Consider the following 11,971-nt stretch of genomic DNA (forward strand, 5'->3'; position numbering starts at 1 on the left):
AAAAAAAAAAGTAATTGAGGTTGTATTACTGTAAATGCAATATAACAATAATTTTGTGTTTTTAATTCCACCTCACATATTTATAATGATGAGGAAGAGAGATATTTTTAAACCTGTGACAGCAGAGACATGTAATTTAATACTTTAATACTAAGGGCCCCGGAAATCCATTCTGAGAATTATTAGTTATGTTGGCAGGAGAGAAGAGGATAGTTGATAGACATATCAGACATTTAAGATGATTTATGTCCCTTAATTAATGGAATACAATCAACACTGCTGTGGTAAATGTGTTAGGGAAAAAGGGTGTATTTAGGATTGAAGACTTTGTTGCAGATACAGTGCAACAAGACAGTCCTGTCTCAGACTGCAGATAAGAACGGAGACAAGAAACAGCAGTAATGATCGAGTTATTGAAGCACTAGTAAGAATCACATAGAGTCGCTGTCTTATTTACTAAAACATATGAAGTGTTATTTGTTGTACTTCGGTGTAATTCTTTGATTTTAATGATTACTGCACACTTAAAGCCGCCATCATGCAGTAATTAAGATTTTCCTGTATAAAATCAAATATCATGCACGAAGACGTCATTAAGTAATTAAACTTAAGTAAACAAAATTAAACAGTTTACTGTAGGTAGGTTGGCTGCATTTTTCAGTTTTAAGGAGAAAAATCTAGCACTCCTAAGTTACTAAGTTGAGAGCCACAGTAGCGCCGTCCCCTTGTTATTTTCAGTTTAAGTACTGCTGCACAAAGCTTTTGCCACAACACAATGTAATGTCATCCAGCAAGGTGCTGCATTGGCCGGTCCAATACTTGTGAGCACAGGGCTATTTTCAGTTTGAACGCCCACACTGTCAAACAAAATAGTAGCATATAAGCCGTCAGTTAAAATGCTCTTGAAATTGTGCTGCATCATAGTTACATACAGATAAATGTGACCCTTTTCATGCCCCCAAAATATCTGAAAATGACTAGTGGTGGGAAAAGCCTCTGAAATATAATTCAGACCCTAACAGAACACTTGAGTGAGTGAAAGTGATCAATACGGTTTGTCCGTCTTCCTGCAGACGGACAAACCGTATTGATCACTTTCACTCATATATCAATTAAAATAACATCACAGCCCTAATGATGATGATAATAATGCAGACAGTAGAGAGTTCCCTCTGTGTACACACACACACACACACACACACACGCACACACGCGCACACACACACACACACACCATCCCCCAGGGCAGTTCTTGTTGCATTCTCAGTCATGTTTTGGTCTCTGTTTGCTGGAGCTGTTTTCCCTCCTTCTCTCAGTGTGTTTAGTCTCTGGGACCAGCAGAAACATCTGCGTGTGTGTGTGTGTATGTCCCTTTTGTATAGCTATATATTTGACATTAAGTTTCAGGGTTGACACTCCAAAACAAACTCGAAGGCCTTCACTTGAGAGGGCGATCAGGAAGAGGTGGACGAATTATTTGGTGAATAAGTGAAACTAGCTAACAAAGGAGAAGCCAGGAAGGTGGGAGAGGAGAGCAGGAAATCATTCTTCATCAGTTGAAGATCTTTGTTTTATCCAGTGTTAACGTCTTTCTCTCTAACGTCCACAACATTGCAGTGGCGTGAACACAGAGCTGCTTCATGTCAAAGATGTGGTGTTTGGGGTGCGCAGACAGGGAGAGTGAGCGAGGGAGGACCACATTGGAGGGAGTCTCTCTGCCTTTCCTCCTGCATACCATTAAATCTGTCATCTGCCTCCCATCTTTATTTGGGGTTAAGATCAAGGAAAAGGGATTCAAATCAGGCTTAATATATCGTGCACACACACAGGACAGGCAAACCCTTATCCCACGTACCGGACACTCTTTCTGAAATCTCTCTTGTGTCGCATACAGATCTACCTGGACCTGATGTCATGTGCCTGTTCTTTGTTGGCTTGATGCAGCATATCAGCACATGACACAACAATAATAATGATTTGAGATGTTGGCCTAATTGTAGTGTGTTTTAAAATGTACTGAGGATTACTGATAGAGCTGGATGTGACATGTCATTCAGAAATGGTTCAGATTTTTTTAATCGGGGAAACTTTTGTTGAGCATCAATATTAATAGAAGACATTATCTTTGTTAGCTGTTTGTTAAAGGGCTAATCACACCATTTGTCAGTTGGTCACCACAACATACCCAGTACCTAATGAAAGTACAAAAATGTCTCTGTTCTAGATTTGTTCCTGGTTAGAAAAAAACTAATGGTAGTGTCTGCGACACTGCGCAGAGGTTTATAAAGCAATATACTACTCGCCTCCGAGGTACAGCGTGGGTGTAGCTCAGAAGGAACAAGCAAGTAGACAAAAATACGACTGAGTGTGGTATGCTTAAATCTCCTGCCAATAAAGCTGGCATGCTGCCAAACCTGCTCCTTTTAAGCCTTAATAAAATCTGTTTAAAGAGTAATGACACTGTCTTGCCTCTGTCACACATGAAACCAACCTAAGTGGGTTATGGAGTGTCAGGTGGTGTCACTGTGTGCGAGGGTAGCCTAGCGGCACCTCCTGTTGGCTTGCCGACATACATTACCATGATTGAGAGTTACAAACTGTAGAGAGCCGGAACTAACCTCTTCCAGTTTGGAGCGAAAGTATTTTTTTGGTCAACTCAGGTCACACTACCTAGAGATGTTTTAATAAAATCATATCACAAGAGTCAGCTTTGCAGCAGTTGTTACATTTCTAAATCCAGAAAAGACATCTATCTGAGGCCTGGTCAAAACAGCATTTAAAGTGGCGAAATTCTGCGACATATTCAATCCCTTCTTGTGGAATCACTGAAATTGTAGATTGTGTCGCCGAGCCGAAGTTAATCTGCGCAAACGTTTCGCTTCAGCTCAACATTGGTGAATTTTAAATCGCACATTTAGACAGCCTAAGAGTCCAAAATGGAGGAAGCTATTGTGAGCTGTGTTGCACCATCCACTTTTATTTGAAAAAATAAATTATAAACTGTCCCACAAAAAAACCTGCTTATTTATTTATTTAAGTATCTAGCAACAGTTGGAAAAACTGTAGCTTAAATCTGCAACCTTTTGAGGCCCTAACACAAGCAGCCTTTTTTTAGAGTCAACCCTAAGGCTGTAGAGTTCTTTCAACCCACTGAGAAGCTGAAAAGCCCTCAGTGGAAATAAATCCTGAATATGTGCAAAATTAGAGTCACGTTATGTAGTTTTCACGCTGTGTTTTTGCCGACATTGGTATATTTTTGCACATGGGAATCAGGGAGAGTCGTGTTGGTGTCAAAGAGTGTCCGCTGTATAGACCTTGTGAATGAATCCCATCAATAAATTTCACAGCCAAAACCATGTCAGATACGGCAATGACCTAGAAGTGTGTGAAAATTCTCACCATCTTACTCAAGGCCAAGCCTCTTCATATCAACGGAGAGGAGCAGAGATATGGAAAGAAACACTGTCTCTGATATGATTCGAGGATGGAGCGATGATGGTTAGACAGAAGATAATGAATGACCTTGTGTGTGTTTGTCTACAGAAACCAGTTCCTGGCCTTTGTTTGACCTCACCATTAAACCTTTAGGATTATTTTAACTATTAAATTAAATTTAATTTGTGTGTTGTGTGTGTTGTGTGTGTGTGTGTGTGTGTGTGTGTGTGTGTGTGTGTTGGCCTTGCCTCGCTGTTGGGTTTCGGGAGGGGGTGGTTATAGATAGGAAGGGATTCAATAAGTAGTTGAATCAACTCCTCCTCCCTCTGTGGATCTCAGTACGGTGGGAAAGTTCAAATCTGCTGCTTTTTTCTATCTTTTATCAGCCGGGCTTATCGGCTGGCTTTCTCGTCTGCATGCCTGGCTTCAATAGTCCAGGGTCTCAGCTCGGGCTGCATGGTAACTGCTCTCTATCTCCCTCCCTCCAAACTCCTCCCCTCTCTTTTTATTTATTTATTTTGAAAACCACCTGTTCTTAGCACTTTTTTCTCCTGTACATTTCATTATTACCAGTTATTTATATATATATATATATATATATATATATATATATATATATATATATATATATATAAAATGTATATGAAGCGAGACCTGAGTACAGCAGACTGAAAGATAAGCATATGCAGACATAACAAAAGGATGTACAGCATCACAGATAACACTGGATAGATTTAAAGATTAAAGTTTATGTTACGTCATTTGGTCTTGTGGTGGTGGAGAGTCTTACACATTGGTCCAAAATCCTCCATAGGTGTTCAGCTGGGCTGAGCTCTGGTGACTTAAAGGGCCACTTGATATGCAGATGTAGTCACAGATAAATATTGACTTTTGTGTTTTTAAAACAAGTGAATACGTTTAAGCATAAATTATATGTATCTGAGCTCCCTTTGTTCCCTTGAAAATAAAAGACAAAAATAAACCACAATTTTACAAAACAACATATTTTCTAAAATCTTGTGGTCGTAAGAATTTAATGACCTAAAATGTGCTGAAAAGAATCTTGCCTTAAATGTTCTTCCATGCAGTTTAATACAGCACTTTGTTTTGGGCACTCTGGTGGCTAAGGATAGCAGGTCAACCATTATTTTATCATTTTCAACATGCAAAAAAGGGTTGTAATGGTGCACAAAGTGAGTGGTTTTGGAATCATTTTTCAAAATTAAATAAAAAATTATTTTCATTTCTTTTGAAAGGTATCAACACTAAACTAAACTAAACTAAACTGGGTCAAGCATTATATCCATAATGTATAAAGTTAGCATGTTGAGTTGAAAAATGTGAACACAGTTTTTATCTGAGCCACAGTGTTTCTACAACTCGCTGAAGAATCATAGCGCTCCCTAACAGAGGCTGATTGGGTGAGAGATGTTCTTTCTGCTTGCCATACCGATGGTTTCCCTCAGATAATGTAAGCAGCACGGTCGAGCCGTCAGTCACCAAATGACAACTGCTGAAGCTTTTCTTTGGAAAAGGTGGCAAGATACAATTACACAGCATTAGACTAATCACATTGTATGTGTTTGGTCTTGGGATATACAGAACCACAAATCATTGCGTACTGAATTCAGTGTACTGTTACTAGGTGTTCCTGGGCAGACCAACTCATGCTCACTGAACAACAGGTTAATGTGAAACATGAGGAGCCGCATGCCTTCGTGGTAATAAAAGAACATAGTGAACAAAAAAGTGAAGAGTTGATCGGATGTAATTTACTTAATTTATTTATCTGTGACATGACAAATGGTAGTTTTTCTTTTGATAAATGTGTGTCTGGGACATGCGCACGCTGTCAGTCCCTTACAGTCTTATCATAATGCACACATGTTCACTTTCCATTAGATTTTCAGAGGAACACACCACTCATTTTGCTGTATTTAAACTGTAGACTGCTGTTCCTCTGTGATGTATGTAGGAGTGAGGCGTCCTTGAGGAACATGAAACAGTCTGTCAGGGCGAGTGCGTCTGAAGTGCTGCCAGAGAAGAAATGGTTGTGAAACAGAATACCAGAGGAAAGGCTTGATCCAGTACATCACGAGGTTTCTCCACACTACGCACTATGCAGGAAATGTATGAGACGCTTCAGTGATATAGTGGTAAATATAAAAGGTGGATACCCCAACCTCATGAACTTATCAGTCAGATCTTATACAATTAACACCAAATACATCTTACTGAGTCATATTTGTTCATTGATTGGTGTACAGTATTTTTCGTGTTGCTTCATCCCTCACTCCAGAGGGCAGTGCTTGGAGAACAATCCCCGTTACATGGGAACTGTGTACAAAGGGCAGCTAAAATCGCAGGGAGCTACAAAAACAAAGATGAGAGGCAGAACAGATGTGTTGTTCAGAGATGGAGAGAGGTGACTTTGTAGAAGTCAGACGAGTCAGATAGGATCTCTCTGGCAAAGGTGATGAAATCTGCTGAAATGCAGCATCTCCAAATGTTATCACAGTGTGTCAGTCATGTGGTGCCACTTTGACACAGTGTTATTAAAAGCATTATGTGTTGTTCGGTTCCTCGATGGGACCATGATCATTTTCTATTAATGGTGCCGTTTTTTGTGTGCACAGTTTCTTGAAGAAATCCTAGAACCATTTTAAATATACTAAATCAGTTAGAGCGCTAAACGGAACCGTTTCAAGGAGCATTAAACAGCTTTCCTTTTAGATTAATTAATATAATGTGGAATTGAATGATGCTGTCAATCTTTTTATACCAATATTGATATTTGAGAGTTTAAAAAATCTGATTACGGCATAATTATTAAAGAACGTTTTAAAGTACATTTGTCAGCAATATCAGTAGTGTCTGCAGTACATTGGTCCTGCAGAGAGCACTGACAAGTATATATTTCAGCATGTACATTTGAATGTGTGGTGCAGCTAGTAAGCATTTTCATCATAAACTGATTTACTAAATTAATTGGATTAATTGTAGAATAAATATTGACTACCGGCCGAGCCGTGTCTTCAGGCTTTGTCTTTTCAAGAGTTACAAAAAGAACAAATATTCACATCCCAACATTTTAAGATGAATATGTAAATACTCCAAATGTGTATTGATCCGCTGATCCATCCCCAACAAATGTCCTCCTGTTTGAGTTACATCTGCTAAAAACTGCAGTGCCCAGCTGTTTTAGGAAATTATTGTGCCTTTTTAGAAAGCGGAACTTTTAGAATTAAAGAGTATTATTGAACCACTGTCTTCACCTCAGAACCCTTTGACAAAGGTGAGTGTGTCTAGTCCACTGTATGTTTGAGGGTGTACAGTAGCCTACTCGCCAGGCTGCAGCTGTAACACGGCAGGCCTGCTATCAGGACTGAAGCTACATGGTGTTCCAACATAGAAAGCAGCAGCAGGGAGATTTATTTCAGCGGGCTCGGGCCGGTGAAATGTCCTCCTGAGATGCGCCGGCCTATCAGATAGGCCCGCTGTGAAGGGGCTGCTGATCCTCTCCTCCTGGGCTAGCTTTTCTTTCCAGGAGGCATGAAGGATACCCCGCCACTGGACCATCCATCACGGCCAGCGCTGACGCAAGGCACTGTGGGTATCTGTGGTGCTATAGGGGCGGTACTGCTGCTATCTCTCTACCTGCCCTCCTCATGCCCGAGAAGCAAATATCTCCTCCTCCTCAGAGGAGGGAAACTAATTGTTACCCCCGCATTACACTCAATTCCTCCATCTGCTGCCCGGCTTTATCGCTGTCTATCTCTCCTTCTGTGTCTCTATGTCTCTCTCCCAAGGTTCAGCCGGTGTCCCACCCCGCCGCCTCCCCAGGACCTTTATCAGGGAGACAGCTCTGCTCATTAAGGAGTTAATTTTCTCACTCCTATCTCTGATTAGTGTAGTAAACCTAAAGCACAGTGAATTCTTTAAATTTTCTTCCTTGTTATCAAAAAGGGAAAGGGAGAAAAAAAAGATGGGAATGGGGGGATATTTAATCGGTTAAGTAGTCTTCCTGGGGAACTAGATTTCTCTCTCTCGCTCTCTCTTTTTTTCCCTCTTCCCAGCAATGTAAAGAAATCTTGCTGAAAGCTGGCCCAGCTCAGTAATTCAGTTTTTAAAGCATTGAGGGATGTGGAAGGAGCTGGTGGAGGAGGAGGGGTGGGGAGGGTGGCGGGAGAGGGAGGGAAGAGAGAAGGAGAGAAAAAAAAAACGACTTGATGAAATTCCGCTATCAGCTCCGAACCAATATGCAAAATATCTCGCTGGAAATCAAATAGCTATTATGTTTTCATTTCCACGTCGGCGTATTTGCTTAATGAAGAGGAGACAGATCAGACCGGCAGAGAGAGTCTGCAGGAGCCGATAACCGCCAACGGCTCCCAGCTATCCGCACACAGTGACGCTCCCAGTCACTACGCTTTTTCACCCAGAAAAAAAAAAGGGAAGGAGGGGAGAAAGAGAGAGATAGAGGGAGGGAAGGTGATAGAGAGAGAGAGAGAGAGAGAGAGCGTGAGTGATATTGAAAGGGGACGGAGAAGAAGAAAGAGGTGGTGGCGGTGGTGGTGGTGGCAGAGGGGGGATAAGAGGGGATGAGGAATGGAGAGATAATGACAGAAAGAGAGGAGGAAGCGGGAATATAAAGGGGGGACTGCAGGTTGGAATGGAGAGAGATGAGGGATGAGAGAGGAGATGGAGAGAATAATTTTTTTCATTGAGAGGCGCACATAGCTGAGAAAACAGGGTCCTATGAGTCTAAAAATACCGTGAATTATTTTAAACTCAAGGCCTGTCACGGTCTTGAATACAGTCAATTTCAGCATTTGAAGTAATTGTAGTAATTGTTGGAAATTCCTTTTAAAGGTCTTAAATATGATGCAGTTTGTTAGTAACGTTTAGCACGTGTTATATGTTTGCACTGTGTTCATCCATTTTCAGCCCTTTGATGTTTGCGTCCTGCTGCGTCAATGTGCATCAGCTCACTCCAGCGTTATCACTCTTTACAGTATGTATTTCACTGATGTGCTGTGATGGACATTTTCTACCTTTTTTTTTGCTTTTTTCCCTCCAGATGCTCCCCTTTTCTGCATATTTATTTCTCTTTCCATTCTGTCCATTTCTTCACACTGTTGGCGGACACTTTTTATTCGTGGCGGGCATGGCAGCAAACCTGCTGTGACACGGAATTAAAATGTTCCTCTCTGACGTACTTTTGCCGTTGCTATCAATCAATAAATGATCAATCAACATGCATCAAATCTCTCTGACGATAGAGGTGGACCGCACTGACTGCACCATGTGCTTAATTAATAGATAATAATTTATTAAAATGCCAGCAGCATTAGCTGAACCCGAGCTGCTTTTCACATTTCTTCTATAATTGCAGATTTAGGATTATATAGTTCTGAGTGAGTAAGAAACTATGAACTACACTTTGTCTGAGAACCAAAGTATCAACAAAGCTTGGGATTGTGTTATCATATGAAACAGGGCTGCACATAATTATTATTTTCACATCAATTAATCTGCCGATTATTTTCTCTTTAATCAATTCATCTTTCTATGAAATGTCAGATAATGGTGAAAAATGCTCATCACTGCCCAAGGTGACCCCACATCTCAAAGGTATTAGCATACCATCACAAGTAATAAGACCAAGAAAGCAGTAACTTCTCTCACTCAACAGACTGGAACAAGGTAATGTTTGACAATTACACTTAAAAAAAATTACTTAAATGATTAATAAATTATCAAAATAGTGAGTATCAATTGATTGACTGATTGTCTCAGCTATAAAATGAAACCCAACGTTCAAGCATGGTAGTTGCAGTTCCTGAAAAGTTGACACTGAGATGAAAGATTGGTGTCCAACAGTGGTGCAATACTCTGGTACTCTGTGGTTTGTTATTCTGTGTAATACACTCTGTGCAACGTATGGTTGCTCTTCTTTCCTCTCAGTGGCTGAGTCGCGTTCTTACTGATTTGCTTAACAACCTTCTTATTTAGCAGCTGAAGTGCAGGCAGTTCCTTTAAGGTCAAAAAGGGTGCTGCAGCGTCATATATATATTATACCACGTCATCCCTCATCATCAGCAACCCGTATTCTCAGTTTCTGCATATTACCCACGGTGTTGCTCACAGGTTTATAGTAGTAGTTCAAGGTTGCAATAGTAATGAAAATAATGTTGTTTTCTGAATTTCAGTGCGCACACAGTTCCTCCACAGGAGAAACAACCACCAGACCCAGCTGCTCTGACGATTGGTCGTGACTTTTATTTTGAAAATCAGCTGTAGGCCAAATTTTTACATTACTGTGATGTAAAGTCGCAGTTTTAATTGAGTGGAAACATTTCATCATTGATTGATTGTAATTAATTTAATGTATTTTGCACTTCTCGAGTGCAGTGGAAACATGCTGTATGTTCACTGGTCATTTGGTTTGGTGAGAAAATGTGGATTTATGTCAGCCAAAGCCACATTCTGAAACTCCTGTTCCGGTTTGATTCACAGTGCAGGTTTCGCTGAGACAAATATGACTGATTAGATTCAGAATATCTAAGAGACGTTGCAGAGGATTGGTAGAGGTTAATCAGCCTGCAGGCCTTACCCTCACACCAGCAGCTGTTATGTGACACCCCCCCCACTGCAATCTGGGAACTTTATCATCATCACATTAGATGTGAAGATTTACAGGACGGTCCATAAGCCCTGGGGATTTCAGATCTGTCGAAAAAATCTATTGCTTTGCTTGAGTTTGTCATCCCCAGAGTAATCAATGGGTAGTCGTTAGCAGCTCAGATCCTAAAGGCTGAGGAGAAAAAGCTGATTTTTATTGAAGCTGAATATAACGGATCGATATCATGCGCTGTGCGGGCAGGTTCCTCTTGTGCGAGGGTTGATGGAAGGGAACGGTGGCCATGGAGCTGTGATAAGAGCCCATGCAGCATTGAGGGAAATGTTTTAAGTGAAAAGTTGATTAAAAATATTTCCTCAGTGGTAGGTGATTCTCTTCACTCTGATCAATAAGTGGCTCCTCTCCAGTGCGTGACTCCGTGTCAGACCTTACCTTAGTTTCTCAAGAGAGAGCTCACACATCCTCCTCTCCTTCCAATTCTCTCCTCCTTTCTTTCTCTAAATATCCCCTTTTAATGTTTCTCTTCACAAGTCTGTGATTTTCTGATAGAAGCATGCCTCTCCCCCTCTCTCTTCCTGTCCTTCTCTTGCTTTCAGATCTAATATATTTTTTGTGTGGTGGCTTATTAGCGTGAGAGCGGCAAGGCTTGCGTCTGTTTAATCAGGCTTGTTGAGCATACAGGTTTGATGTGTGTTGTCTCTGTGTTTAATCAGCGAGCTGCTTGCTGCAGGTTTGATGTGGACGGAGAGTTAATAAAGCAGTATCTTTGGTGCCTTCATCAGCTGCAGCACTTTGTTCTGCCTCTCCTCGCGGCTCCAAGAGAGACAGCTGTGGTCTCTGCGCGGGAGCTCAAGTACTCCTGTACTACCACATCTGTCTTAGTCTCCTCTAGGTGGTGGACTGGAGTTTTCCTCACTCAGCATGGACTAGTAGTTTTAGTAGACCACTCTTCTATCATTTTGTCCTCAATTTTAAAACTGTGTTTGCCTGATTTACTTTAATAATGTCTTTTGTTCTCTTAAAATGTTAGCGGAGGAATTTTGCAGACTGGTGTCTAACTCCAACTTATAACCTTAACGACTGATCGATTATTCAAATGATCTCAAATTTGCATTTGAACATTAGTACTTTTTCAGTACTGTCCAGAGCATTTAGTATTGAAAGTTTCAGATCAGATTTATCAGATCAGATTAAAACTTTTAAATTAAAATGTATTTAATTTATTAAGGCACCAACAATTTAGAAATTTGTCCTATTTTACTAAAGGGATACCTTTTTATTGTTTTTTTGTCCAAAAATATGTTTTATCATCAAATTGTTCTAAATGACAATCAGTGCTAGTTTCATATAGACTGAATCTGTTCAGGATTGTCAACTGTTGTTCAGACAAAATAATCAAACCGAAGAAACTGATTAGTGACCTATATATATATATATATATATATATATATATATATATATATATATATATATATATATATATTAGTATGTGTGTATATGTATATATATATATATATATATATATATATATAAGAGAAGATTGACTCATGTCTGTTCCTTAAAAATGAACAACAGCCTGAGACAGTAAGCTTAGCTTAGCATAAAGGAAAAAAAAACTAGCCGAGCTTTAGATGTGCTGGTAGGAGGGTTTATTTAAACTATGCTAGCAGTCTAAGCTAAGTGAATCATCTACAGTTTTTAATTTCATATTTAGGGCTCAGATATGAGGATTGTTTCCATCTTCTGATGTAACGCTCTGAACTTCTCTTTACTTTTCTAAACTTAGAAATGTTCCCTTTTAGTCATGGCTTTAGTGTGTGTGTGTCAGAGAGAAGGAGGAAGGATTTAAGGAGGGAGATCACCAAATGTTTTCAGCGCACACACACACACACA

At 40.1% G+C, this 11,971-nt stretch overlaps 1 protein-coding gene and 1 long non-coding RNA gene across 2 annotated transcripts in view; one reads left to right on the top strand and one right to left on the bottom strand.

The window, feature by feature from the left end:
• The window catches only part of zfpm1 (zinc finger protein, FOG family member 1), a 117,764-nt gene that overhangs the window by 33,235 nt on the left and 72,558 nt on the right, over positions 1-11,971 (top strand). The window lies entirely within an intron of this gene.
• On the bottom strand, positions 5,202-6,983 carry LOC123961578. The gene is made up of 2 exons (XR_006822748.1): positions 6,711-6,983; positions 5,202-5,468 (listed from the first exon to the last, which is right to left on the bottom strand). It is a non-coding gene; the product is annotated as an uncharacterized LOC123961578 (long non-coding RNA).

Source organism: Micropterus dolomieu, linkage group LG22 (genome assembly GCF_021292245.1).
Source record: "Micropterus dolomieu isolate WLL.071019.BEF.003 ecotype Adirondacks linkage group LG22, ASM2129224v1, whole genome shotgun sequence".
Classification (NCBI taxonomy): Eukaryota; Metazoa; Chordata; class Actinopteri; order Centrarchiformes; family Centrarchidae; genus Micropterus; species Micropterus dolomieu.